Below are 26,945 nucleotides of genomic sequence, written 5' to 3'. Positions count from 1 at the left end.
TGATCGTCTTAACCTATAACAGAATCACGCATCTATTCTGAGCATGCTCAGAACTATTTCATTGAAGGCTGCATCTACCCAGCCAAGCCTTAGGAGTGCATTCATTGAGCAGTCTTGCTTCTTGCTTCTTTTACTTTCACTGCTGTTTTGTGTGAGTGAGCAGCACCAGACACAAAGTATTCTCGTTTGTAATTATTATTATTATTATTATTATTAGTAGTAGTAGTAGTAGTAGTAGTAGTAGTAGTATTTTAAGGAAATCATTTTTGCTCCATGGGTGGTTAGACTGGGAGGACTTAACATTATTATTTTAAAATGTGTTTTTCAGTCCTGCAGCAGGTTAGCAAAGTGGCTGGGTTTGTTTTGTTTTGTTTTGTTTTGTTTTTAAAGCCTTCTGCTAAAACAGAGAAAGGGAGATTTTAAGCCTGTCCCATTTTGAAAGCTTGACTATAGTGACAAAATAAAACTGAGTAAGCCCTGCAGAATTACAGCTTTGGGGACTCGTGGCCCTCAATAAACAAGACCCCTTTCTAAAGAAAATCTGGAGAGCAGGATAGGGTCATAAGGCTTCAGCTTTCTGTCTCTAGGTGTCCCTAACTTGGTGTCACATCTCCTAATCAAAGCAGACTCACAACGGTTGGTAATCACTTTGAAATGGACTTGCAAGGTGTCACCTATATCAAATTCAGATAGGCGTAAGCAAGAGGCGGGAGAGTGCCCTACAAGGAATTGCCAAACAATTTTAATTTCCCTGCACCCTTTCATGGGAGCAATCTCTGTTCCTGCTGTCACTAAGCAGTTGCAGCAACTGAACAAGGTCTATGCTCTAGATTATCACATGCCAAAATCTATGAAAATGTCACTCTCGAACAGATGGCACTGGTGGTGCAATAGGTCACCAAATACCAGCTTGAAGAGGCATTTGGGGAAAAAGAAACATGTGAGGGTGGAACATTCTACCCCAACATTATTCTAGGGATTTTAGAAGGAAAACATGCCAGGGGAATTTTTTTTACAAATATATATAAATAAACAATTCAAACATCATACAGGATATTGTGAACATGCTGTTTAATTTTGCTTTAACTATTTTCAATTTCACTTCAGATCATGAAGCAAGCCTTCCTCAAGTACCTCTCAGTATAAAAATAACCATAATATTATACAACAGAAAACTAATTGCCACTACAGGGCCCATCATGAAAATTCAGGATTGCTGTGAATGCCAAGTCTTTCTGGCTACAGTCTGTTTTGTGAGCTCAGGACAATCTCAGGACCCTCTTGTTCTCCACCCTTTATTTGAGGCTTTGGTCTACTATCTCTTTTTGCTCCCGCTCTCTTTATGCATGCACTCAGATTCTGATTTCATCTTTTTCTGGAGCCCTTCCTAAGTAAGGGGTGGGGATCCTGTGGCCCTCCAGGTATTGCTGGACTTTAAATCCCATCTAGCCAGCAATGCAACAACAGCTGGAAGGCCACAAGTTCCCCATCTCTGTCCTCAGGGAAAGGAGCAGAGCATGAGCATGAGGTCACAGTGCTGTCAGAAAACCCTTCCTTACAGTAAATGAATCAAAAACCATGTGCCATAAGGGAGAATCTTGTGTAGGTCTTTGGGAATCCCTTCCCCAACCTAATCAGTCTTCCACAACCTGGAGCCTTTCAAATGTTTTAAAGCCTTCATCATGGACAGAACTTTCAAATCAGGCAGTGCCAATCCAAACATGATACCTTTCAGTTAAGGTGAGAGGTTGGGAGCCTCAGGACATTTCTTGGGTAGCTGCCCTGGCCTATCCTGCCTGTTCCTTTGTGGCTCACCTGAGCCACCTGCTACCCATGCAACCCGCTTGGCTTTGCCCTGTCACCCACCTGCCTGTTAGGCTTGTCCACGGCACCTACATGTTCTGTTCTTATGTTGCACCTCTTGGCAGCCGTATGAACTGCATCATGCCGACAGCCTTGCAATTTTATTATATACTAAGAAGGCAAAGCCAAAACTAGGGGGAGGGGTTTGAAGGTAAAGATTAAGTCTTTGTGCAGGATTTGGAAGCAGACAGGAAGCCAGTGTAAGTATTATTGGAGTGATACCACATGATCAGAGTGATGAGGGATGTGAATGATTTTGGTAGCAGAATGCTGGATGGATGTGTGGGACCAAGGTGAGACAATGCAAGATGAGAGAGAAGATTGCTACAGGAGAGGTGAGAAATAACCAGGTCAGATGAATGAAGTTTTGCTAAGAGGACAGAAAGGAGGGGTTTTAGATTTTGAAATGTAGCAGAAACATAAATTTGCAACAGATTGAATGTGGAAAATAAAGGAACAAGGGATAAATGATAAAAACCAAGGTAATATGCTTGCTCAACAACCTAGTTATTATCACTGTCAATGGATAAGGAAAGTGGACAGGGATAAGAGGGCTTGGGAGAAAATATGAGAAATTCATTCACAGACATATTGAGTTTGAGATGACAGAACAGTATCCGAGCAGAGACAACAGAGATGAAGATGGAGATATCATATTGGAGGGAAGGCAATATGACATCTCCAATTCAGGAGGCAACAATTCAAAGGTAGAGAGACAGAGCTGGGTCATCTGCATAGAGGTGGTACTGAAAGTCTAGAAGCCATGGGGTTTAATAAGGACACCCAGAGACAGTGTGAAGATTAGAAAGAGAGAAGATCAGTCCAGCAAGAAGAGAGAGGGAAAGCAGGGGAAGAGCTTCCACCAATGGAAACATTGGACAGGTAGTAGAACCAGCTAAGCAAAGGATAACAAAGGCTATAAAGGGAGTCAAGCAGAAAAGAGTAATCAGTTGCATAAAATAAAGTTTAAAGGAGAAGAATGAGGACTAAATTGAGACCTTTCGATGTTGCAGTGAGAAGGTCATCAGAGATTTCTGAGCTGAGTGGAGTGCAGAGGGTGGAAACCGGGGGTGGGGGTGTCAAAAGCAGAGGAGAGAAAGATGAGAGTGTGAGTAAGCAGCTTGCTCAAACATTTCTAAAAGCCATTTTTACTGTACAAATCAAGCTGGCACATTTAACAAACATCTGTTACCTTGGAGGGATTTATAACCTGAATTTATGGGGCAGCCTTTATGGAAACCAAGCAAGTTAAAACCCATTCCTAGAAAATTACATATTAATTGTTATTTGCTATACAATTAAACATTGCAATAAGTCATGTTTCACAAATGCATCTTTGTAAGAAAACAATTAGTAGGTCTTCCTGCACTGTTGATGCATATTTTGGCTGCAAGTGTGCAACATGTTAATTGCTATCTACTACTACAGGAGCTGCTAACTGTTTAGGCCTTTGGACCCATTGGGACTTTTGAGCAAGTGCTTTGGGTGCTGCCCCTCTGATCACTTCTCTCCCCCACCCTCTGAATTAGCCACTCTCTGCAGAGAGGGAGTCAGAAAATGAAGAGGCACACACCACTTTCCCAAGGGAAATGGGCAAAGGTGGACCCAGTCAAATTAACCTGACCATTCAAAAGCACATAGAGCTGAAAGAGGAAGTGGGAAAGGTAATATGGGGGGGGGGAATAGTAGCAAAATAATAACAAAATCCTATTATATTATACAGTCATATGCTCATTCAGGGTTGGCCTAATATGCTTTGTTGCTTGAGGCAAAGGACAAAAGATGGTATGCTGCAAGATTGCTCATAATGAGGTCAACCAGGCTAGCAACGGAATTTTACTCAAACACCAGGCTAAGACACGACTACGGTATTTACACAGGCCTTTGGTACTTACGGTAACCTCTGCTGTGGCACTCATCATTTAGTGAGGTAGAGGAGGACTTAACCTTCTTAATTGTGTTGGTGAGGAGAGAGCATCACCCACTACACCTGAGGGTAGCTGGCTAGCTTAATGTGTGCAGGACAGGCTGTGTAGTACACACAGCTCTGTCCTCCAGCAACTCATCAGTGCTCTGTTTCCCCAGCACATTCTGCCTGGGACAGCTGCCTCAACCTGCCCAATAGCAGGGCTGGCCCTGTGCTCTTGCTTAGTTTGAACTACTCAGACTGCTTACTCAGAGTAGCAAATATGATATTTGTTTAGCACTTATATTAGGTTTAAAGGTGACTCGTAAGCAGAGTCAGTATGGTTCAGTGGGTAGTGTTGTAATTAGACCAGGAGACCTGGGTTCTTCAGTTCCCCTGTCAAGCCGATTAAAATCACTGATTGACCTCTGGCCACTGAGTAAGTCTCAACTTCACTGTGTTACAGCATTGTTTCCAAGGATAAAATGGAATCAGTTGAAGCATACCACACCAAGCACTTAGAAGGAAGGACAGGATGAAAATTCAACAAACAAATTCTACTAAATTTATGTATGACCATGTACCTACGGTCATGGTTATTAATAAATCTAACTTTTTCCGACTGTAGAAGCTGAAGAGGAAATGCTAGAATTGAAGCAAAGTGCACAGGCACCCAGGATAACCTGAGCAAAGCAGTAATCAGCAATGAGGATTCTGAAATGGCTCCGTTCCACTGGACATTTAATTAAATTAAAATGCTCCCATCCAAAGCTCATTTAGCACCTGATTTTCAGCAGTGACCTCCAATAAATTGAGCCTGTAATTCTGTAACCACAATGAATTGAACAGTAATTTGCTGAGTGAATTAACAAGCTGTTAGACATCAGAAACCACTGGCAGTACCTGTGGTTTACACTGGATGCAATAATTTATGAGCACAAAAATTACACCCACAAAATTAGGGATAAGTTGAGGCTACTTTTTATACACAAAATCAGATCTAGGGCTTAGATTAAAAATCCTCCCATAGTAGGATGTGTTAGACTTAAAGGGCAGATGATCACCCACTGCCTACTCTAGGCCCATTAAGGCTTTCTCGGTGACGTTTCCCAAAACGATCCCATGCAGGAGCTGTAATATCTATAAGCTGCTTGCCTTAGAGCTCTGACTGCACGGAAGGTGTCAACAGAGATGTATGTGTACTGACATGGAGGCTCTCCACATACTTGGACCAGTCCGTGTGGCAAGCAATTTATAAGCATGGTGGTCATTATAAATATTTCGGGACTGGCAGTATATGGAATCAGTTTCAGAGGCTTCTGTCTTATCTCAATTAGTTCTTAGAAACCCAAATGGAAGGACACCCCACAACCTCCTTGGCATTTTGTGCCACTGCTGAACTGTATTTACACTCTGGGTTAGATAAAGCCTTTGTTTATCTCGGCTTCATCGCTCCAGCGGTGCCTGTCTCCATAATGGCAGTTAGCAGTTTTCCTTCCAGTTTTCCCAACATGGTTGCTGTTTTCTAATCCACCTCCTAGATTAAATGAAATATAAACCCTCTGTGCTATTGTCACTAATTTTCTTACTATATCAGATTTGCAGTGCACAATCGTTTACAAATCCTAAGTATCTAGTTTGTCCGGTTCAGTTAGTTTTTGTCAGGATCAAATCTAAACTAACTCACTGCCTAATCCTTCCTCAGATTTATGGAGCAGAATGGTAAACATATTGCGAACTTTCTGAACAGCATCACCTAAATCTAACACAGAAACACTCTTCTACATGCAGACTAATTTTCTGAACCACCTCCAGTATTCAGGTAGCATCAAGTCCATGTGCTTCCTTCCCCCAACAGGTGAGTTATGGTGTTAAAGCCAATTATTTCAATTGGTCACTCTGGCAGAATATAACTCACCGTTTTTTACTGGCCATGTCTGTTTATCCTCCCCTGCTCTGTGTCTTTGTCCTTATTCTTCTGCTGAATCAGTTCCCAAATGTTATCCCCTCCTAACTCTGGGTCTGTTTTCTTAACACATTAAGTTCTGCCACTACTGATACAATATACCGGTAGTAGTTTCAATCTTCTGTACGGGAGGAACACCTCATGTTTAACAGCAGGCAACTACACAAAAAGGAACTCTAGATACTTAGCAGAGCATTTAAGCACACACACACACACACACACACACACACACACACACACACACACACATTCCCATTATCATCATTCCATGTGAATGGATGGTGCTTGATAAGTAACTTAGGTTGCCTGCTAAGACAACTTTTCAAACCCAATTTATCTGTATATAGCAAATGAGATTTACTTGGAACCCACAGCATGGAACACCTTTGCTCTCAAGCATTTAATTGTGATGATTTCAATAAAAAGTTCACTTGCTGTTATTTAAATTATTAGGCTTGGCCATCTTTACGTTAAAGTAAAAGAACAAAGAAAATTACCTGATTAGTGAAGTTTTTTGCTCACTTAATCCGGTAATACAGTTGTCCAGAATATATTTAGCAGAGAGGAGGCGATGTTCACAGTGCCATATTCAGACCAGAAGTGAATCAAATTGATTTCTACTGAGATGCTTTAGCATCGTATCACTGATTTTGTCCCCGTCTGAGGTTTATTCTGAGTTAATGCAAGTGGGCTTGGTGGAGTTGCTCACTTTCTGAAGCTCAGAAGCAACATAAAGCAAGCACTGCAAAAAAGAACAGGCAAGAAAAGTTAAACTTTGTATCAGTACACAGCTGAACAATATTTTTATTAGGCTCAACCACAATGTTGCAAAACAGTGTGTGTACTTTCAAGTTATCCAGGACTCTGAATCAGGCTAGATGTTGTACAAAGTAGAAAGGGCTTGTCCTCACCAGAGCATAGTGTGTGTTTGCAGCTGTTTGTATTCTCATAAAATTTGCATAGTCCACATGATGTTGCCCTCAAACAACACCAATCTGGATGTTTTTCTCCTGCAAATTTGGTGCTCCCCAACATGAGGACAATTTGATATATTGGGATAAATCAAACTGCAACTGGAAATAGTATATAAATATTTTAACTTGGTGTTTATACAATTCTTTCACATAAAACACAATTTAGGGCCAAACTAGATGAAATTTAAGGATAGTCTGCTTTCTCCACAACCCTCTTTTTAAAGAAGAGTGGTGTGTGTGTGTATGTGTGTGTGTGTGTGTGAGAGAGAGAGAGAGAGAGAGAGAGAGAGAGATCAGAGTGCCAGGCAGGTCTGATTTTTTCCTCACAGGTTTTGCCCTCAGGGAAAACTATGTGGGAAACACCTTATCTTTCCCCTCACGATTTGGAAAGCATGATTTGGAAACCCACCCTCACTCACTCACTGCTCCAATAAAACTTATAGCCATCTCTCCATAGTACATTTCAGTTTAAAACTGGAGACTGGTTACTTATTTTGTCTAGCTTGGCCCTAAGAATGCCATTTTTAAACAACAACAAAAGTTATCTAATTCAGAAGTGGTTATATACAAAGGAAATTGTCCTGCTAACAATCTAATCTTACTCAGGATGACTATCTGTGCCCTTTAATTACACACAGAGAACAACATATGTCAGGATGAGTAGCAGAGACCAGAATCAACCAATATTGGGTGAGGGTGGTTAATTCTGCTGTGCCAAGCACCACTGCCAATTTTGTCCTTAGCGGGGGCTAACAATAGCTCTACACCAATTGCCAGAAATCTCTGTCAGGGAATAACTCTTAGTCAGAACCTATCTCAAATAGCTTACAGCCACCAGATTCTTCCCTTTTTCAGACACGGAAGGAGATGATGTGATTCTAAACATGCCTACTTGGATGTAAGGCTGTTGCAATCAATTTGGCTTCCTTCCAAGTAAATTTTAAAAATGAGTTTCTTGTCAGATGGTGGCTAAAGCTCTGACCAATATAAGCTATACCTCCAATCTAATCTGTGTTTGCATGCCACTTACATACATTTGAAACACATGACTCCCCACACCCATCATTCTGGGAAATGCAGTTTACCCCAAAGAGCTATGGTTCCCCATACTCAATAAAGTACAATTCCCAGGATTCCTTGTGGGAGCCCACATGCTTTAAATGTATGGCAGGCACAGGCAAACTCGACCCTCCAGATCTTTTGGGACTACAACTCCCATCACCCTAGCTAACAGGACCAGTGGTCAGGGATGATGGGAATTGTAGTCTCAAAACATCTGGAGGGCCGAGTTTGCCTATGCCTGACGTATGGCATGCATGCAACTATACCTTAGCCTATTTCACATCAAGTGCGTACAAAGACCCGACACCATTTTCATTTTAGAAAAGCCACTGTGGGAGGGAGCTTAGAAAGCAAAGAAGTACTGTGGGCAAGGGGGCCTCTAATTCTTTGCTGCTTTTCCTATCCAAATCACACCTTGAATATTTTCCCCCTCGTGGGTTTCCAAACATGTAGAAACGTGAAGTTGAAGTCCTGTGTAGGGAGGGGAAGGGGCTTAGCAGAGAGGGAAAAGAATGGAGAAGGGAAGTACGCAAAAACCCTCTTCACTTTGCTGTTTCTCTGCGCTACATAGTCTCTTCTGGAGACTTCAAAAATGGCTTGGGGTTTCCAGACATATTTTCCATAATGTGCAGTTAGTCCAAGACTGAAAGACCCACCCCTTGAACAGTAGACACATTCTCAGTCACATGCCTGGAGGGAGAGCACTCAGTAAAGGGTTAACCCACCCAGCCACCCACTGAAGGCAAGGACAGAAAGTCCTATGAGAAGTCTCCATTCATGTTCACTACCTCTGGTTCTGCCTTCAAGAAAAGCAAGGCTTCTCTGCTGCTCTCAATCTCCACCGCTTTTTCCTTAAGATGTTCCCCATCACCCACCCACTCTTAGCTAGCTAGGAAAGGGAGATTTTCTCTAGTTGGGACCCAGACACAGCCGGTTCTCTGCTACAGAAATTCATGGAAGACTTCTTGTTCACTTGCTTCTCAGGCTATTCAGTTACATTTGGGGCAGTTTGAAATTAGACTATTCTTATCCCCCCGCCATCACCCTTACATCAAACATTTTATTAGGAGCAAATGCCAAATAAATAAATATAGAAATAATACAGTGGTACCTCAGGTTACATATGCTTCGGGTTATATACGCTTCAGGTTACAGACTCCGCTAACCCAGAAATAGTGCTTCAGGATGAGAACAAATTGTGTTCCGGTGGCACGGCGGCAGCTGGAGGCCCCATTAGCTAAAGTGGGGCTTCATGTTAAGAACAGTTTCAGGTTAAGAACGGACCTCCGGAACAAATTAAGTACTTAACCTGAGGTACCACTGTACATGTATTCACTTTACTGATGCTGCTGTGCTTGGGACTTTTCCTTAGTCCTGAAAGCTGCCATGGACCCTCCTTCATTGAATGCTTCCATCAAGAAGGTAAGGGATACAGGAGCCTTAGTAGGGAAAGGACTGCATTTCTTCTGATGAAGACAGGCTTGCCTTTCACATCAATCCTCCTTTTGTAGCCAAGGCTAATTTGGCTTTCCATAAGTCAGAGGCTTGTGTTGCCAAACTTTGCTTGAGCCCAGTTCACCCCCAAGAGAAAATTAGGGACAATCCAAGTTCTTCATATAAATAATGATTAAGCCTCACAGAACTACTAGGTTACACCTAGAATTGTTGGGGGCAACAAAAAACCCAAGGGCTGATCCTTTGTAGAGTCAAGATACACTGAATTGTAATTTTCATCCTACAGTTCATCTAACTGATCTAGCTACAACAGTGATTCAAATCCCGTCCCCCCCACCTGCCAATCCCTCGTCAACTTTCTGCTTTCAAAAACATTCTAGTCTGATGAAGAACTCTGGAGAACTTGAAAGTGTGCTCAGTTGAATATTTTAGTTGGTTTTAATCATTCTTTGTATTTATCTTTATTGTTTACTACAAAAATAGTCTCAAAGCAACTTTTTTAAAGAAGCATTCAGTAACGAATTTGAAATATAGTTAACATAGTTAACTAAAAGTGCTCAGCATGCAAAAATACAAAAAAGACAAAGTCTCCCACCCTATCCTGAACCCCTGGCCTACCTGCCAGCAAGTCCAAAGTTCAAAGCCTAAGGGTCAGTCCACACAAGCAAAGGAAACAAGAAACACAGTCCAGGGTCAATCCAAGTAGCCAAGTCTGAAGTCTAAGATACAGTCCAGAGTCAAACCCAAAGCACTGTCCCATAGAGCTTCCAAGCTTAGGTCCATCAACATTGGTGTCACAGTCTGGTTCACAGGTGATTGAAGTCCCGGCAGGGGACGTCAGGACCAGGGGCAAGATGGTGGGGTGGGAGCAGTAATGGGAATCCAGAAGCGAGGAGTCAGGAAGCCAAGAGTCCGAGGGTCAGGAAGCAAGAAGTCAAGGGTCCGAGGATCAAGAAGCAGGTAGTCAAGAAGCCGAGGTTCAAGGATCAGGAAGCAAGAAACCCAGGGCAGGAAGCGTGTTGCTGTAGCAATGAGCCGAAGGGAAATGCTGACCTTATATCCCTTCCCAGCTCTTGCCACCAGGTGCAGTGAGTTACCAATTGGCCTCACCTGTGAGGCTGCGCCTTGCCTCTTCAGAACAAACTTAGGAAGGCCCCAGTCCTGCAAAATCCTATTGGTCACAGGGCCTGGCTTCTGCACGCACCTCTGCTCTGCTTCCCTTTGGAATTTGCATGCTGATTGCAGCATCTGAGCTTGATGAGGCATGTGACCCTCACCTGTTCAAAACCTACTCCAACTGAGGTATCATATACCTTCTCCCAAAGCTAGCAAGCCTTACCTAGACAAGGTAACTGAGCTGTGAGCCCTTGCCTGCCTCAATCTCCTAGAGCACCCCTTCCACTGCTCCCCACTCCTCAGAGTCCTCTGTGTTCATGGAGATGGGGGCCCTTCTGGCTCTGGTGATGGGTCCTGATGCTCTGGTTCTTGTACACTGACCCTCATCCCATCACCATCCTCCGCCACCCTGTGAGTACTTCCTTCCCCACACCCTGCTTGTCCTGGTTTGTCCCAGTCCTGGCTATATTCCATCCCCCAGAATCCTCTTCCTCCTCCCCATTGTCCTGCCAGTTCATGACACCACATAAAAGATGAACACCAATTAAGAGCAAAAATGCCCAGGTGAATAAGAACATCTTCACCTGGTGCCTCAAGGTTGATAGCAATGGGACTAGGTGCATCTCTCTCTGGGGACAGCATTCTAAGGTCTTGGAGCCACAACTGAAAAGGCCCTATCTCATGGTGCCACCCTCTCCACCTCCCTCAGAGGGGGCACACAAAGGGCCTTAGATGATAAATGAAGTGTCTGGGTGGGTTCATGTGTGGAGAGGCAATGCCTAAGGTATTGGGCTCCTGAGCCACATCAGCCTTTATAGGTTGAAATCAGCACTTTGATTTGAGCATGGAAACTTAATTGGCAGTCAATGCAGTTGGGCCATAATTGGTGTTATATGATCAAACCTACTTCCTGCCACAATCTGGCCACTACAAAAGCTGCAGTTTCCAAACCCATTTCAAAGATAGCCCCATGCATTGCAGTAATCTAACCTGAGAGTTACCAGAGTGCAGACAATAGATTCGAGGCTATACCTGTCCACATAGGGTTCCAGTGACAGTAATGGATCAAAATGTACCCCCAAATGTGACCTGCTCCTTTAGGGGGAGTATGACCCTATTCAGAACAGGTTGAACCCCAGCTGTCTGATCAAAGGAAGCACCTATGTACAATGCCTTATCTGGACTGAGCTTCAGTTTATTGGCTCTCATCCAGTCCATCAGCGGGGCCAGACACTGGTCTAGCACCTCTACCACCACACCTGCCAATGTAAAGGAGAAATAGAATTGCATTTGCTGAAAACACAATCTCAATCTCCAAATGGCTCCACTCAGTGGTTTAATGTAGATGTTGAATATGGGATAAAACAGATCCTTATGGCACCCCCCACTGGAGAACCCATGGGGCAGATCAGCATCCCCCAAGACAGCCATCCAAGTAGGACTACTTGTTGATTATTTCAAAAGAAGCTGAGAGATCACGGATCACCAACAGGATCATCATACAGGGGGGACAACACTAGCAAAAGTATTTCCCATCTAGTGTATTTTGGAATGGTTCTATTCTGTGTTTTCTTCTATGTCAGGAGTTGGCATCTTCTTTGCACCTGGGGGGGGGTCACTTGAGAGTGTCCCACATGCCAGGGGGTGTGGGTGGCAGTAGTGGGCACATGTACTGAAACACACATTCAACAACCACACACTCAGGCAACACTCTTTCATTCACACACTTTCCCTCTCACTCAGAATGTAACATTTGCTCCTGCACTTCGCAATTCTGATGCAGCTAAAATTGCTAAAGTGGGGGGAAGTGGGTTGGACTTCCTGGGGCTTGGCAGGCTGCATGTGGCCTGTCTGCATGTGCTCCACCTGATTTTCTTATGTTTCCCTTGTCTCCCGACTTCTTTTAGGCTGCATCTGCTGCTCTTGCAAAGAATTAGGAAGCAGATTACAAGGCACTGTGTGCGGTGCAGCACACCAGTGTAAGTATGAAGTGGTTAAATACTGGACGTCACTGAAGGTGTACAATTCAGAACAATGAAAGTGGAGAGGGGGGTGCTACTTTTGTGTTAAAGGGTTGAGTTGAATTATAAATGGCACCATTTCTGTAGTGCCCTACAGTTCTATTATTATGGTTGCAGCGTAGAATGTTGGATGTTGCAACATTGAACTGTTTTGTTTTAATCATGTTCTGAGTTTGCTACTTTCTTTGTACAACTGATGAACTTTTGTTAAACAACAAAGATCTGGTTTTGTCATCACCGAAGGAGAATTGTATTTGTGGATGGGGAAACAGAAGTCTGGAATTTGGGGGTTATTGGAAGGAGAAAATAGCTGTTGACACTTCAGAGTGGCGAGCTTCTTTTTCTGTTGTGCTTGTAACATTGAACTTATATGTTCTTTCACAGCTGTCATGACAAATCCAGCTGCGCCAGGAGGTACTCTACCAAGGGGAAGCCAAGAAGAGCAGATCTAGGGACAAAAATCCAAGAAGGGGCAGGCTAAAGTGATGAGGAAGAGACAACATCATTTACAGGATGCAGCCTAAGTGAGAAGTTGAAAGCACAATGGATGGGGAACAGAAGGGAGGTTGAAAGGGGACACTGGATCAGAGGAATGAAAGTTAGAATAACTTTCCTAAGTAATTCTCTATAAGAAACTATCTTGAATTAAACTGACCGTCTACCCTAGCAGCCTCCCATACTGGGAGACTTCTTAAGGAATCGTTTCCAAGATGACATTGGGCACGTGTACTGACTGCATGCTTCCTATATTAATTGTTTTGGTGGAGAGGCATGTCTTATCTTGCCTCCTTATTTCCTTTCCATTTCTCCCATAAACATCTATCCTGGCAGAAAGGCTGCTCTGGATGTTTGGCTTGTCACTATTCTGTAACAAGTATAAGGATATCCATTCTATTTAACACTGACTGATTAACGTTCTATGGCCTTTTAAATGTGTTTGGGGGAAGAGTTATTGGTTTGCTTTTGCTTTATTATGCATTTTGTGTTCTCATTTTGAATGTTTATGTTGTGAACCACCATGTGATCTTCGGATGAAGGGCAGAATACTAAATAAATAAATAAATAAATAAATAAATAAATAAATAAATACAACATTCCTAAGTTTTAGGTATTTATGAAGGGGTTTTTTTTAATGGCAACTGTTCTAGCCATACTAATAAACTCTGCTTTAGAAGCCTGTGCCAGATATGGAACAGAGAAAAATCTCAATGGGACAGGGAGAAAAAAATATTTTTCTCTGTTCTGATTTTCTTGGTATGATACTGATTTTTATAAATCTTTTAATAAACACCACTTTGCACTTAAAAAGTACCAAAGTGGTGTACAACAATGAAATAAAAATACAAGAAAAAATTACAGCAAGCTGCATAATAAAGCAATGAGCAGAGGACAGTTAGCCCATAATTAATTTCCAGTAAATGCTCGCATGAATAAAAAACGTTTTAACTCCTGATGGAACATAATGTCAAAGGTGTGCATTGTATATGAGGGGAAACTACAGTATTCCATTACATGTATATTCTATGGCATCAGAATATAATGGTCCTGGTTGAGGGCATAATCCTATAAATTTGGGATTAAGTCCCGCAGAACGCAGTGGTGCTTACTTATGAGTAGACATTTTTAGAATTGCACTATATGCTTTGTTCTACGCCCCCAAGAAAGTGCCCGTGGCAAACATTTCCCCGGTGTGTTGCACATTTCAATGTCTCTCATTTCCACGTGGAACTCAAACAGTTAATTGCAAGTGACTTACAACAGCTCCCTCGGGAGTGCATTTCCACAAGGGTGCGATGATGTCACAAGGACAAGAAAGGCACGCGATATGGACTATCGCGAGCAGGGCGATGCAAAGCTCCAGAGTTGCCTGCGCTTCAGCCCTCGGATCACAAACTGCAGTTCTTTTCCAGGTTGCTGTCTCGATTTTACATCTGACCGAGCGTCTCTGAATCGTGGCTTGTTTGTGCGTCTTTGTGCAAGTATTTCTAAATTTTGCTTTCTTTGTGCAAAAAATAAAATAAAATAAAAAAGGACGACCTGACGTTATTTCCTCCATTTCACGAGGAAAGTACCAACTCTCCAAAAGCGCGCGCAACCCAGCCCTAGAAAGTTTGCATCAGCCTCGTCCGTCCCCAGGGCGCTGCAATCCTGTTGCCTGTATCCTCCGATGGGAGTCGCAGCTGGAACGATCCTCTTCCCTCTTCCCCCTCTCTCGGTGCGCAAAGCCAGCCACGCTCCGCCTTCCCGATTGTGCCTCGGCATGTGAGCAGAGGATCCCATTTCAGCGCCGCGCTCTTGCCCTCGGGCTGATGCTCAGGTGGCTCTCGGTGACCTCTTCCCCCCGCCCCTCCCCATGCGATCTGATCTCTCCCCTCCCTCCCCCCAGAAACTCCTCCCCTCCCCTCTCCGGCTTCCTCCTCCCCGGACTTTCCAATGAGGTCACCAGCTGCTCGGTGGCTCCTCCCCTCCGCCTCCCCGGGCTGTCGCGGCCCGTGGCTCCGCCTCCGCTGTCGAGAGTCCGCTCCTCGCGTTCATTTCATTCCTCTTCTCATTCCGAACATTCTTAGCATCGCTCGCGCCGCACAAGCCCGTTTCGAAAGCCCAGCCCGCCCTGCCCGCCACCGGTCTGGGGGCAGTCACGAAGCACTGGCAAGGGCTTGCAATAATCCCGCAAGCCAACAAGCTTGTAGAGCCCAAACACACACACACGCACACACACATTAAGAGATTTCTTTCTCTTTTTCCAAATAACCACCACAACAACAATAATAGCAAAAACAAGCAAAAAAAAAAATTTAAAAAATTTACCCCCCCAAAATTACCAAACAACACCAAGGCTTGGAAATTAAGCAAGCTAAGTCCCCAGGGGAAAGCTGGAAGAAGTTTGCAATTGAATTGCAAAAGGCTGGTGGTGTTTGCAAAGGTGGGGAGTGGAGTGGAGGTAAGTTTTGTGCGGGTCTGTGTCTGGCTGTTTGTTGGGGCGCGTGGGGGCTGGAGGGAGCTGGCTGCTTCCCTGCAGATTTCGCGTTGCTTTGTGTGGCAAGGAGAGGAGCGGGGGGGGGGCTTGTCCTCTGTTATTTACTTGGGAGAATCATGCCGATCGTCCCTCTTTCGTTCCTTCACGACCCCCTCCTCCTCCTCCTCTCTTCTCAATCTCTGCAGGTGATCTGGGAAATGTGAAGGGGGGGGGGGCAAATTAAACGAAATCCGGAAAGTCGCCTTGGGAGGTGGAGGGAGTTGTTTCTGAGTGGAGTTTTGGCTGCTTTGGGGGGTTTTCAGGCAGAGCTGCAACAGGCGGCCGTTCCTCTCTCCCTCTCTCGCTCTGCTCCTTCTTGCTGTTGCTGCTTTCATTTAGTTGCCTGAGTCACTGCTTTGCAGCCTGGGGCGCGCGCGCGCGCTCGCGCCCTCAAACACAACACACTCACTCTTTCGCGCGCGCACACACAGACAAATCTTTGGCATTTTTCACATTTTTCGCCAAGAAGGAATAAGTTGGGAGCAGATCAGGCCTTGCAAAGTAAATTGATCCTATCCCTCGAGTTTCTCTCCCTAGTGCCGAGCTTTGGAAAAGTGGCTGGATCTGAGATTTGGCTGGCTTTTAAGAGCTTTGAGTTTTTGCTTTTTGCTTTTCTCTCTCTCGCCCCTTCTTCCCTTTTTAATTTCTTTTCCCTCTTAAAGATGAAAGAAGGAATGTTCTCTTTTGCTGCTTCTTTGCTTTCTCCAGAGCTGCTGCTGCTGCTGCTGCCACTGCTGGTTAATTGCACATTCAAGTGGAAAATTTTCCGGAGTCAGCAGAAACATTGTATCCAAAAAAGACAAAGTCGCAGTTCCAACAAAACGCGGATATTGTCCCTGGAAAACTTCCTTTCGGTAGGAACCCTAGGATTATTTATTTCCCCTTAACCTTTTAAAGGGATCTTGCACATCCCCTCTTTACACATTAATGGAGCTGCTTCCCAGAGGGCAGAAAGTAGTCTTTGTTCACAGAATTCACACTTTCAAAGAAAGGAAGTCCACTTAGTCTTGGTGGGAAATTAGTTTATCGCAATCCAAAACAAAACACAAGAAGGCACACACACAGAGAGAGGAAGATACTGTGTTACTCCTACAGTAAAACTCAGATTCGAAGGGGTGGTGGGGTGGAAGGAAGCACACACAACCCTGGACTTGATTTAATGGATTTATTTAATGCTCATTGGTGTCACTGTATAAAAATATTTATGAAACAATGAAATACCAGCCACCTGTGTTTCTCAGGAGAGTCGTTAAACGATTAGAAGCAAGTATCTGTTTTTGATTTGGGGAAATGAAAAGTGACCTCAATAAATGTTTCAAAAGTTAGCGAGCAGGTATGTTCTTTATTTTCTCATTGTAAATGGCTGCTAGTGATGTAAAATATGGAAATCTTCTAAAACATTTCCTAGATCACACTTCATTTGCACGGGGTGACTTTAAAATATTATACATGTAAATTCTGATTTAAGGTGGCCAATAAAAAAAAAGTAGCTCTGCTAAAACTCTTTATCAGGAGCACTTAGCATTTTATTCCCTTTGCTGATAAAAAGGGAAAGATAGCACCCTTAGCTGTAGTTTTCTGAGATACATACATATAAGTATCAAGTGTGGTTCTTTAAAAAAAAATTAATGACTGCATTTTCTGAATTTAATATAGATTTTATATTGATGTGTAAATCTTATGGCAGCTTGAATTTGCTTAAAGGGAAGGTTGATTATGTACAATGCAATGGGAACACAAATAGTAACAGGAGACATGCTCTTATATCATGCAACTTTTTTTTTTTTAATAAATCCTAAATTTGGAATGGCTGCCCTTGGGTACATAGTGTTTTGCCATCTCTATAAATAGTTGGGAAATACCACTGCAAGGACATTAGACTGTATTGATGGTGCATGCTAAGGAGATTTCAGATAATTCAGAGGGCAATGTTACATTGCCTTATTCCAGAGGCTGCCTCTATATATGCATGCGCCACATATTTTTCAAATGGAATGTTGGGAATTCATAACACTTCAAAAGGTGAACAGAAAGCTCTTCAGGCCTATCTGAATTTTAGAGCTGATTCAAGGGTATTATCTTTTTTTTATTTTAAGGAAATTCTGTTGGCAGTTAGACAAGCTTTCACAATTCTTTTTCTGTGCTGATTTGTTGACAATATAATTTATAGCTTGGAGGCACTAATTGCATTAAATATTTTAGATGCATCCAGGAAGATCAAATATCTGGTGTATTGATTAGCACCCTATTTTGACCATTGTAATGGCTTTTATGTTTTTCTTTATGCGGAATGACATTAAAGTATTAATGAGACAGTAGTGTACCTCATTGTTAAATTTGCCTAGTGTTCGCAAATAGTTTTAGATGCCTAGTGCTGCTGAAAATATGGAAAGTATGTTTGATACATGTTTGATATGCCTTCGTTTTGTATGCAGTACCAAAACCTGGAATGCGTCCACTAAACTTATCACAAGGAGGAGACTCGAGTGAAATGTTGGTTTTATGTGGGCTTTTTAGCTGAATCGTATCTGCTTTTAGGGAAGTTTAGTAAACAGTGGAAAAGAACAGTCCTAGCACAAGCGAGATCTGGGTCCTTAGTGAATTCCAGCTGGAAGGGTTTTGGTGTTTGAAGAATGTATGTGTGACTGGAAAGCTACTTTAATACTTTGAAAGTAGATTTCTCTCTCTCTCTCTTGCTTGGATGATGATCTAGGTCTAGGAAGCAATCTAGGCTTTTTGTGGTGCTTTCCCTTGATAATGAAAGTTAAGCTCAGCTATTTTGAAGGCAGAAAGTCCCAAACTGTAGAAGATGTAATTCCAGAGATCAGCAACCCTACTTTAAAAATGCTCAGGCTTCAACACAGCAAAAGGGTACAATCGATATCCCAGTTATTCAAGAACAATGAAGTGTTAAATGTGACTGCTTAAGTGTATAGGAGGGCCAGAATGCAAAGACCTCTTATGATGAGATACTTGAAGGGTAAAAGTACCCTTTGTTTTGTAGCAAAATGTAGTTGTGAATCCATACCCTTTAGCAGTAAGATGGCTGTGTAGTCTGTACTTACTGTGAAAAAACCTGATTTGGGGCTCATTTCCATAATTCAGAGCTTTGCTTGGATTGTGTGTGACAGTAAGGAATAAACTGTGTATTTCCCCCCCTCCCCAAAACACATACAAGATGCAGCATATGCGCTCACACTTTAAACCAGTGATCTTTCTAATATAACAATGCATTTTTTATTGCACTTGAAATAGTAGAACTTGCTGCCTAGTTTCCTAAAGCTACTTCATTAGTTCAGGATTTAAAGATTTGTTGCATCAGGGCGCTCGTGTTAAAATGGTATGTGCATGTGTAGTCATGTGATCAAAACTTTGCTGATTTAATACTTAATATGTTTATGTGCATGAGATTGTTTTATACTGTGGTTTGTCAGAAAATGATATAACAGAAGAACGTCATTTACACCACTGTTTTAACTAAAATATTTCTCTAAATATGTAATTGAAGTATAAGCAATGATTATATATTATCACCTGGTTATGCAACTTGGAAAATATTACACTGTCCATAAAGTACTACAGGGCACAAATTTGAACAGAAATTATTTCCTAGATTTTGTAGGTCCATTGATTTATAAAGAGATTTATGGCACTGTTACAGGAACAGCAAAGGGGGGGGGGGATGTTTCTTAAAGGGACACACACAGCAGATAAAGTCTCTTGGGCTTTTATTGGTATGTGTGTGTTGTTACAGATACAGTACTCAGTTACTGCATTGAAACTGAATTATTGCTATTTACTATTTTGGAATGAAACCTTCTATGTGAGAGAAAATCTGAAAGTTTGGGTCTTGTATTGCTAGACTTGAAGACTCTTACTGGACTTGATACTTGGGAGTAGGCTGCATGCCAAACTCCACTTACCTGAGAGTAAGCCCCATCAAATTCAATAGGGCTTACTTGTGAGTAGACATGGCTAGCATTGTGCAGTACATGAGGTAACTAGGGAAAGGCATTAGCAGTGCCTTATATGTTGATTTCAGTTTAAACTAACACTGTATACTGTGTAAATCACTAGCTGTGTTATGTTTAGAAATGTGACAATTGCACTACCTACAAAAGCATGAATGAGGCTAGTCCTCACTGAATCCTCATCTTTAGATATCAAAATCCCAGTCCAGCTCTGGATCTGCAGGTCCTCCCATCCACATAAAAAGTCTCATCTTGCCTGTTCACTGTGGTCCAGAGAGCACCACAGCTCAAATGGAGTTATGTATTCAGATGTATATGTGTATTAAGGAAATGTGCTTCTGTATGTGGAATCTCTATTTGATAGTGGGCAAAAGTATTAAGAAATACTTTTAACAGCACCTTTTTTCATGAAGCTCCCTTGAGAGTCTTTCTTTTCTGTTTTCTCCTGCCAATGCTTGGGGCAGACAAGGCGGAAGAGCAGTAAAATAACAACCAACTACTACTACTACTATTATTATTATTAGATTGTTGTATAACATGTCGTATGACGTACAGAGTGGCATCAGTTTCCAGAGTAGTCTCATTCTTGTGCTTTTATGATTGTGGAGTTCATAATCTGGGATTATAATGAGTGTAGCTTCCTGTGTTTTCGTGGCCCATACGCACTCTGAGGCACTTGAGTTTCTCTAGCTGTGTATAATATCCCTACATGGATTGTGTAACATCCATAGCTTGTGATGCTGGACTGATGTAACCATTTGTGAAGCCTCATCCTGACACTGGTTTGCAAATGCTGCAGGATTTAGGATAGGGCTACTAGAAACTCTTTTTTTATTTTTAAACTTATATCCCACCTACTTCGGGTGAACCCAAGGTCAGAAAGCAAACACAGTATTTAAAATATAAAACAAGCCAAACATTAAATCTCTCAATAAAATTTTATAATGCTGTTTGGAGTCTGAAGACTTAAAAGAGAGGACTATCTGGCCATAGTGGTGTCATTAAATCCTCTTAATTTTGGTGGGAGAATTTTAAGATTTCAGTTCTATATATAAAAATAATAATCCTAGGTGTTAGAACAGGTCAACTTTTGAAGGTTTACTGTCCCAAAGCTTAATGGCAAAAAAAAAAAAAGGCTTTAGGATCACAGACATACTTTATGGCGCATTTTATTTGTTGTTCTACCTTTTTCTTAGGAAATTTTTGCAGACTGAGAGGATTTTTTTTTTTTTAAAAAGCACCCTCCATATTGTAAGAGGGTACTTCCCTACTTTGTAGCTTGAGATGATTGAGCAGAAAGTTATTTGTTTAAATAGTTTCATTAAACACGTGGTGTGTTACATGGTTTAACACAAGTAAAAAAAAATCCAGATCTCTGCTTCTAGGCACTTACAGTAGTGGGGGATACCACAGAGAGAAGGACAAAAATAATAACAAGGGATAAATATGGTCAACTGCAGCTGTGTGTACTTAAGGTATTTTAAAAAATCAACTGAAGAAGGGGCCTAAGTGGCAAGGAAAAAACTTTTTGGAGAAGGTGGGTTTGAGGAACAATTTCAAGTGGGGAGGGAAGAGAAGTGATTTGTGACAAACCAAATCTTCAGCATCCCCTTAAAATGATGGTAATATTTGCTTAAAGGCGGCCAAATAAAATCAGTAACATCTGTTACTATTCTTTTAATTCCTTGCCTTTTTCTTCTTTGCTTCTTTTGACAATGTGAGTGTTGTTTCTACGCCCTGTTTTACTGATCCAAGTTGCCTCCATAGAGTTCTAGCTTTCCCCATGTCTTTGATTTGTTCTAGCCATTGATACACAACTGCCTGATGTGTTTCCAAACTGATGCATAATTTTTGAGAGGAAAAAGCTGGTATCTCAAAAGTGCTATCGGGAGCAAAAGTTAAACATGGTTTTTAAAGCAATTACAATGCCATTGCTTGGGAATCTAAAACGATAATGGATGCTATTACTTTTATTGGGACATAAACTGAAAACTGCTGCTAATTATGGGAAATGTTAATTATGTGAGAACATATTGAACTTATATTCTGTGCAGTAAGATTTTTTTCTTCCAAAGTATGCATCAATTGCACTGCCTTTCTTATGTACACAGTCTTCTAATTATCATAATTCAGTGCAGTACTGTTTTTTTGGAAGGAGTTCAAGGTGCATTCTCAACTTAACATGAAAGGAATCCTAAAAGATAACCCAAAAATGTTATATATATTCAGTTCTATAGGAAAATACATTTTCAGATTTTATGTTTTTGACTTTTCGTATTGCTACAGAGAGATCTATTAATTTATCTGTATTTGACTGTGTTGGGGTGTACTTCTCTCTTTCACCCCCCCATTTCACCCCCATTGCACTTAGTTTATTAGATTTCATTGTGGAAAAAATAACACAAAATCCAGATAATAACATTCAGTTAAACACCATGGGCCGCTATTCTGGATATTAATATGTGTTTTGTCAATGTTTTTGAGATGCTTTTAGGAAAAACATAAGAGGGAACAGAAATAATTGCAGCATGAAAAAGGATCTGTATGATTCTGCAATGTAAACCAGATGTGAATCTGTCAGTTTTATAAAAGCCCAACTGTAAATCATTCTTATCTATCACTATTCACACCTTGCCTTTATGGCATTAGACAGGGTTGTAAATTCCAATTCAGCCTAGTGTTCAAAAGTTCTTGCACAAGAGGATAATAACTTCCATTTTGTTTAAACTTAAATGAACTGTTCACAGGATTTGTCTGTATTGTACAGAATCAAAGCATTAAGTTGGTTAATGTATTGGATTTCATGCTTAAAAGTGAAAAGTCATTTTTTTTAAAAAAAAAAAATCATGCATTTTCATTCTTCTCTACAGTGCACACTCACATTGCTGAAATGCAAAGAAACCCCCAGTGAAACAAAATGACTTCATTTGAGCCAGCACTTAAGAGCAGAATTCACTTCCACAGTGCTGAAATAAAAGAAGCCAAGTGTTTTAAATAGCCACTCCCCTAGGCCAGAGTGTTTTGAGAGAAGCTCATTGTCTAGCTTTGAGCTCTAGCAGTTTGTCTGCCTCTGTTAACTCTCCTAAACCAGACAGCTCGATTTCTAAAGTTGACATCTGGTTTACTCTTTGTTCACCTGCTTTTTTTTTATTAATGCAAATAGACATGCACGCCATTGCCCCAGAGCTCTTGGGGGGAGGGAATGCTGTTGACAGTTTGTCAAATAGTGCTTCCAGTAGAAGTCTGCAGTAGCCTATTGTTATGCTAGCAACAGGCAACAGAAGTTGTGGCACCATATGGCTAGTATATGCTTCAGATAAGCTATCTGCTAGTTTAGCTTATCGAGAGCATTTTGATATGCTTCGTGTTTGAATCACCAGCAGCTACAGGCTCCACTCATTCAGGTGTCCAATATTCCTTTAGCCAGTTATCCTTTCAGTGGAATCTCTCTCTCCCAACCCCCTTTTTTGTTTTTTGGTTCATCCCTGCATGTGAACAGTGATGTTGCAAATTACAAATATCTTGCAGCATAACTGTTTGCAAATTTTCTAGTCCTTTCGTTTTTATCGCAGATTCTCGCTGGTCTCTCCCGTCTACAGGCAACTGGTCGTGAAAATAAGAAATAGAAACTGTGGATTAGTTGTAAAGCTCAAAGAGCACAGGGCATGGTCCAAAGCATTCTGGAATTCTTTCTGAATTTTTTGCAGTCCTTGAATTCTTTTGACTCTCATGACAGTGATGTGGTTTGCCTCAAGCCTTCATCCTTCTGGTGTTAGTGAGTGGATCGTATTCTTCAAAAACAATTCTGAAGTAAACATTTTGAAGGGTGCATCAATGTATCAAAGAACAGGGTTTCGCACCAATGGTCCATCAGCTTCATTAAGGCAGCCTGCGAAATGTCTGTGGATTTGTGGCTGAAGTTGGGTGATGAATGGCAACATTCATATTGATTTTTAATTGTATATTTATTGATTCTTTTATTTCTTTTATTGTATTGCAATTTGAATTATATGGGGTACAATAAAATACAAGATGTAAGAAATAAAAGAAGCAATAAAATACAATTAAATGCCATGCAGCCTCTAGCATAGCATATTCCAGTTCCTGCAACAGGTAGGAAAGTCGTAAGTGGTGAGCCAAGACTGTTAGCAGTTTTCAGGTGGTTCATGGAAAAAGAAACAGTTTGGGTACCACTATTCTAGAGTGTAGCTTAGGTGCTAAACTGTCATATGGCTACCTACCAAACTTGGGAGTCGGATTTAAAACCTGTGATGCTTTCCCTGTGTCCAGCTTCATAATTTCTAAATGTTTGGTCATGATTTGCATTTGTAGTTTACTTTGCGTCTGTGGAAAGCATAATTTTTTAAGCCCCTTTCACCTGAAAGTATGAAGATGCTGAGAGAGGTTTGCATCTGAGACATGTTGTGGCATGAGCTTCAGTGGTTTGCTTAGAGGCGGCCAGGCGGGGAGCGTCTTTTCAGTGGCACTGTCTCCCCTCAGAACTGAGGCAGCTTCCTACATTTATGTATGCTGAATATACATGGCTCTGAGGCCTTTTTGGCAGTGGTGCCCTCCCTGTGGAACTCCTCCCTCCAGATGTCAAGGAAACAAACAACTATCTGATTTTTAGAAGACATTAGAAGGCAGTCCTGTTTAGGGAAGTTTTTAAGGATTGTTGTTTTTATTGTGTTTTTAGATATTTTGTAAGCCACCCAGAGTGGCTGGGGAAACCCAGCCAGATGGGCAGGATCATCATCATCATCGTTTCTGGCCTTTATTTCCAGTTGGTTTCTTTTAACTATCTGCCGTTGACCCTAGTAGCTATTATTTTATTCTGAATTGGTTATGTTGTTGTGCTTCTGTTTTTTGTAGAGCACCTTGTTGTGTATGAAAGGTGGTATAGAAATATCTCAGTAAATAAAATATTTATTTAGGGCTGGCAAAGGAAGTTGCCCACTGCATAGGTCTGCAGCCTAAACAAACAGGCTAAATCAAATCAATGGGATGAATGTGATCTTCAAAAAATTCTGGAAAAAGGATATTTGCGTCATCGTATTTATTGATTCAGGGTTCAAATATGATTAATGCACTGTAATAAAATCTAATACATCTTATCCTTAATTTTACCTTAATCTTACTTGATTTGGGTCTTTCAAAGAATGGTAGAAGCCCCACCATTGCCTATTCTGTATCGTGTAGCAGAAAATATCAGTTGTAATAGTCTTTCATTCACATTCATTAAATGGCCTTGGGATAGAATCCTTCTATGTTGCCCTCTGACCCTGCAAAACATTCATTGCCTCAGGGGGCCTTTCCCTTGGCCCCTTCATCCCAACACCATTCTTGTTTAAAGTTGTATACCCTCTTCTGTTTTCTTTGCTTAGCTTGTCTTATTCTACATGCTTGAGGGTATCTCTCTAAGCAGTGCCCTTGTTTAGTGCCACCATATTCTTTCTTTTCAGACCACCTTAACCACTGATTTCAAGTCCCAACATTTCTTCAGTATGCTTCACAGTGTTGATGATGACCAGGGCAGATTGGCAGTATTTTTGTTTAAGGATATGCACTAGGTCTCTGCCAGCTTAGGTCTCATTTTCTGAATAGTTTTAGCATATCTTGTGTATTCAATGAATTGGAGGAAACTGGGTCAGCTGCAGGCATGGTGTGTGCATGTGGCCATGGAGGAGTCTTATCTTCCCGAAAAAGCAACAAGCATTTTAAAACTAATTTTGGACTGTTATTTTAACTGAGAATAATTTGGGACTGGCAATGTTAGAAAGCATTTTAGGATGTTGGTGAGAAATATATTTTGTTTGGTCGTGATCGCTTTTAGGAATGCTCTTTGCTTTTGTTTTCCCATCCTGAAAGTAATTGGAAGGATAATTTCTATGTGCCACTTGTATATTGACATCTCTTACTTTGCTGTTTTTGATCAGGTGCAGCTAAGGGGTTTCAGCATGGATTAGATGGTGGTACCAGGAGCAAGAGTTTGGATTTAGGTACTAGGGATGTTTTGGGACAAGGGAGAGGCTCCACTTGAACAAGAAATGGAAACATGCTGCTGGTACTTACTGTCGAAAAGGTGACAGAACAGTTCAACTGGGAACACCAGCTGGAGTTGTGTGTGTGTGTGTGTGTGTGTGTGTGTGTGTGCACGCACGTGCGTGAGAGAGATGCAGATGTATAATGTGTAATGTGGAGAAAGTGGCTAGAGACTGTTTTCATTTTCTCATACTGGAACCTAAGGTCATCTAGTGATGCCGAAGGGTGAGAGATTGAGGATAGACAAAACAGAACTTTATTGAACTCAGATTCGCTCTACATTGCTTCTTGATGTAGCAATGGCCGCCAACCAGGATGACTTTAAAAAGGGGATTAGACAGATCCATAGAGGATAAGGATACCAATGGCTACTAGTCATTATGATTGTATAGTACCTCCATGTCCTGAGTCAACATTCTCAAAGATAAGTCACCTGAAAGCAACAGAGGAAGATGGTTTTTATCCCTGTGTCCTGATTTTAAGCTTCTGATGATCATCTGCCCATCCTGGGAAACAGCATGCAAAATAACCTAAGCATTTGGTCTCATAAAGCAGGACACTTCTTATAGTCCTAAACATACTTGGATTATTTTCAGTAACTTTGCCCCTCCTTCAGCTACTGATCCTTTTCATACTTTCAGAATATACGGGAACAGTCCAGCCCTAGTCTCTTTGATTTCAGCGAGCCTTCCTTCCTAGCCTGTGTGTAGCATATAGACTTCCCAGTCTTCTGCATAGCAAAAACATAACTAATACTATCTAGCACTGAAAGGACCTTACCTGGGGATAGAGGTGTGCCTGGTCAGAAAGATTGGGAGTGTCACAGTTGCTTCATGCTGGGAAGAGTGCAGGTTGTCCAGTTGAGAGATTGTGGCAGGCAAAGAATGGAATTGAGGTTTTGTGTAGCCTGGGGGAAATGCAACGCTGGATCTCGCAGACCTTGGCTTCCCAATTAAGAGGTAGCCTGCAGTCACCATTCCTTCTCCAGAGCCATTTTTCACTTCCTTGTCATCCTTGACCCTGCAGAATATGTGATGCTTGTGAGCCACACCTCCAAATACTGGTTTGCCCAGCAAAAGTATGTAGGGGCTTTACACACACACATCTGTGTGTATGTAGAAGACCGAACATGCTTCTGTTGAACATGTGGCAATTCAATGTTGAGCATTGGGTGTTCAGGGGAAGTGGGAAATGGGATCAATCCAGTGGTAACCTCTCGCGTTAATGGAGCTCATGAAAGTGTTATTTTAGACAGCCCCATTTGCATCAGTGCCTCCAGGTTTTGGAAGGTCCTTGGGCAAGACAACTTCCACAGGCTCCTTTCCCTCAAAGAGTTGATCTACTCATTGCATAAGGTCCAGGGAGCTCTTGTCAGTTTGCCCCAGTGAGATGTGGGTCTTTGGCAGATGCCTGGCATTATCAACCACATTTCTTGCTAACTGGGGCTTCCATCTTCTGAATTTAAAACTTTAAATTTGAAGTAGGTCTGAAGCTCTGGTTCAGAGGTAATCAGTTAGCATGACCATAGTTAACATCAGTGCAGGGGTAACTAA

The 26,945-nt window shown here is 41.8% G+C and overlaps 1 protein-coding gene across 36 annotated transcripts in view; it reads left to right on the top strand.

Annotated features, from left to right (window-relative positions):
- The first annotated feature begins 14,863 nt into the window (after positions 1-14,863).
- Positions 14,864-26,945, top strand: part of TEAD1 (TEA domain transcription factor 1) — a 172,826-nt gene continuing 160,744 nt past the window's right edge. For 7 of the 36 annotated variants that reach the window (XM_083478231.1, XM_083478226.1, XM_083478210.1 and 4 more), the window contains exon 1: positions 16,478-16,712. The gene's annotated coding sequence lies outside the window, so the exon portion shown is untranslated. Of the gene's footprint in view, positions 15,305-15,394; positions 15,526-16,087; positions 16,234-16,477; positions 16,713-17,253; positions 17,402-26,945 lie in introns of those variants that run through there. The other 29 variants (XM_083478208.1, XM_083478204.1, XM_083478202.1 and 26 more) reach the window with 15 other exon arrangements.

Source organism: Podarcis liolepis, assembly GCF_965112155.1.
Source record: "Podarcis liolepis genome assembly, chromosome: 1".
In the NCBI taxonomy this organism is placed as follows: Eukaryota; Metazoa; Chordata; class Lepidosauria; order Squamata; family Lacertidae; genus Podarcis; species Podarcis liolepis.
This window is presented reverse-complemented; position numbering and strand designations above follow the sequence as displayed.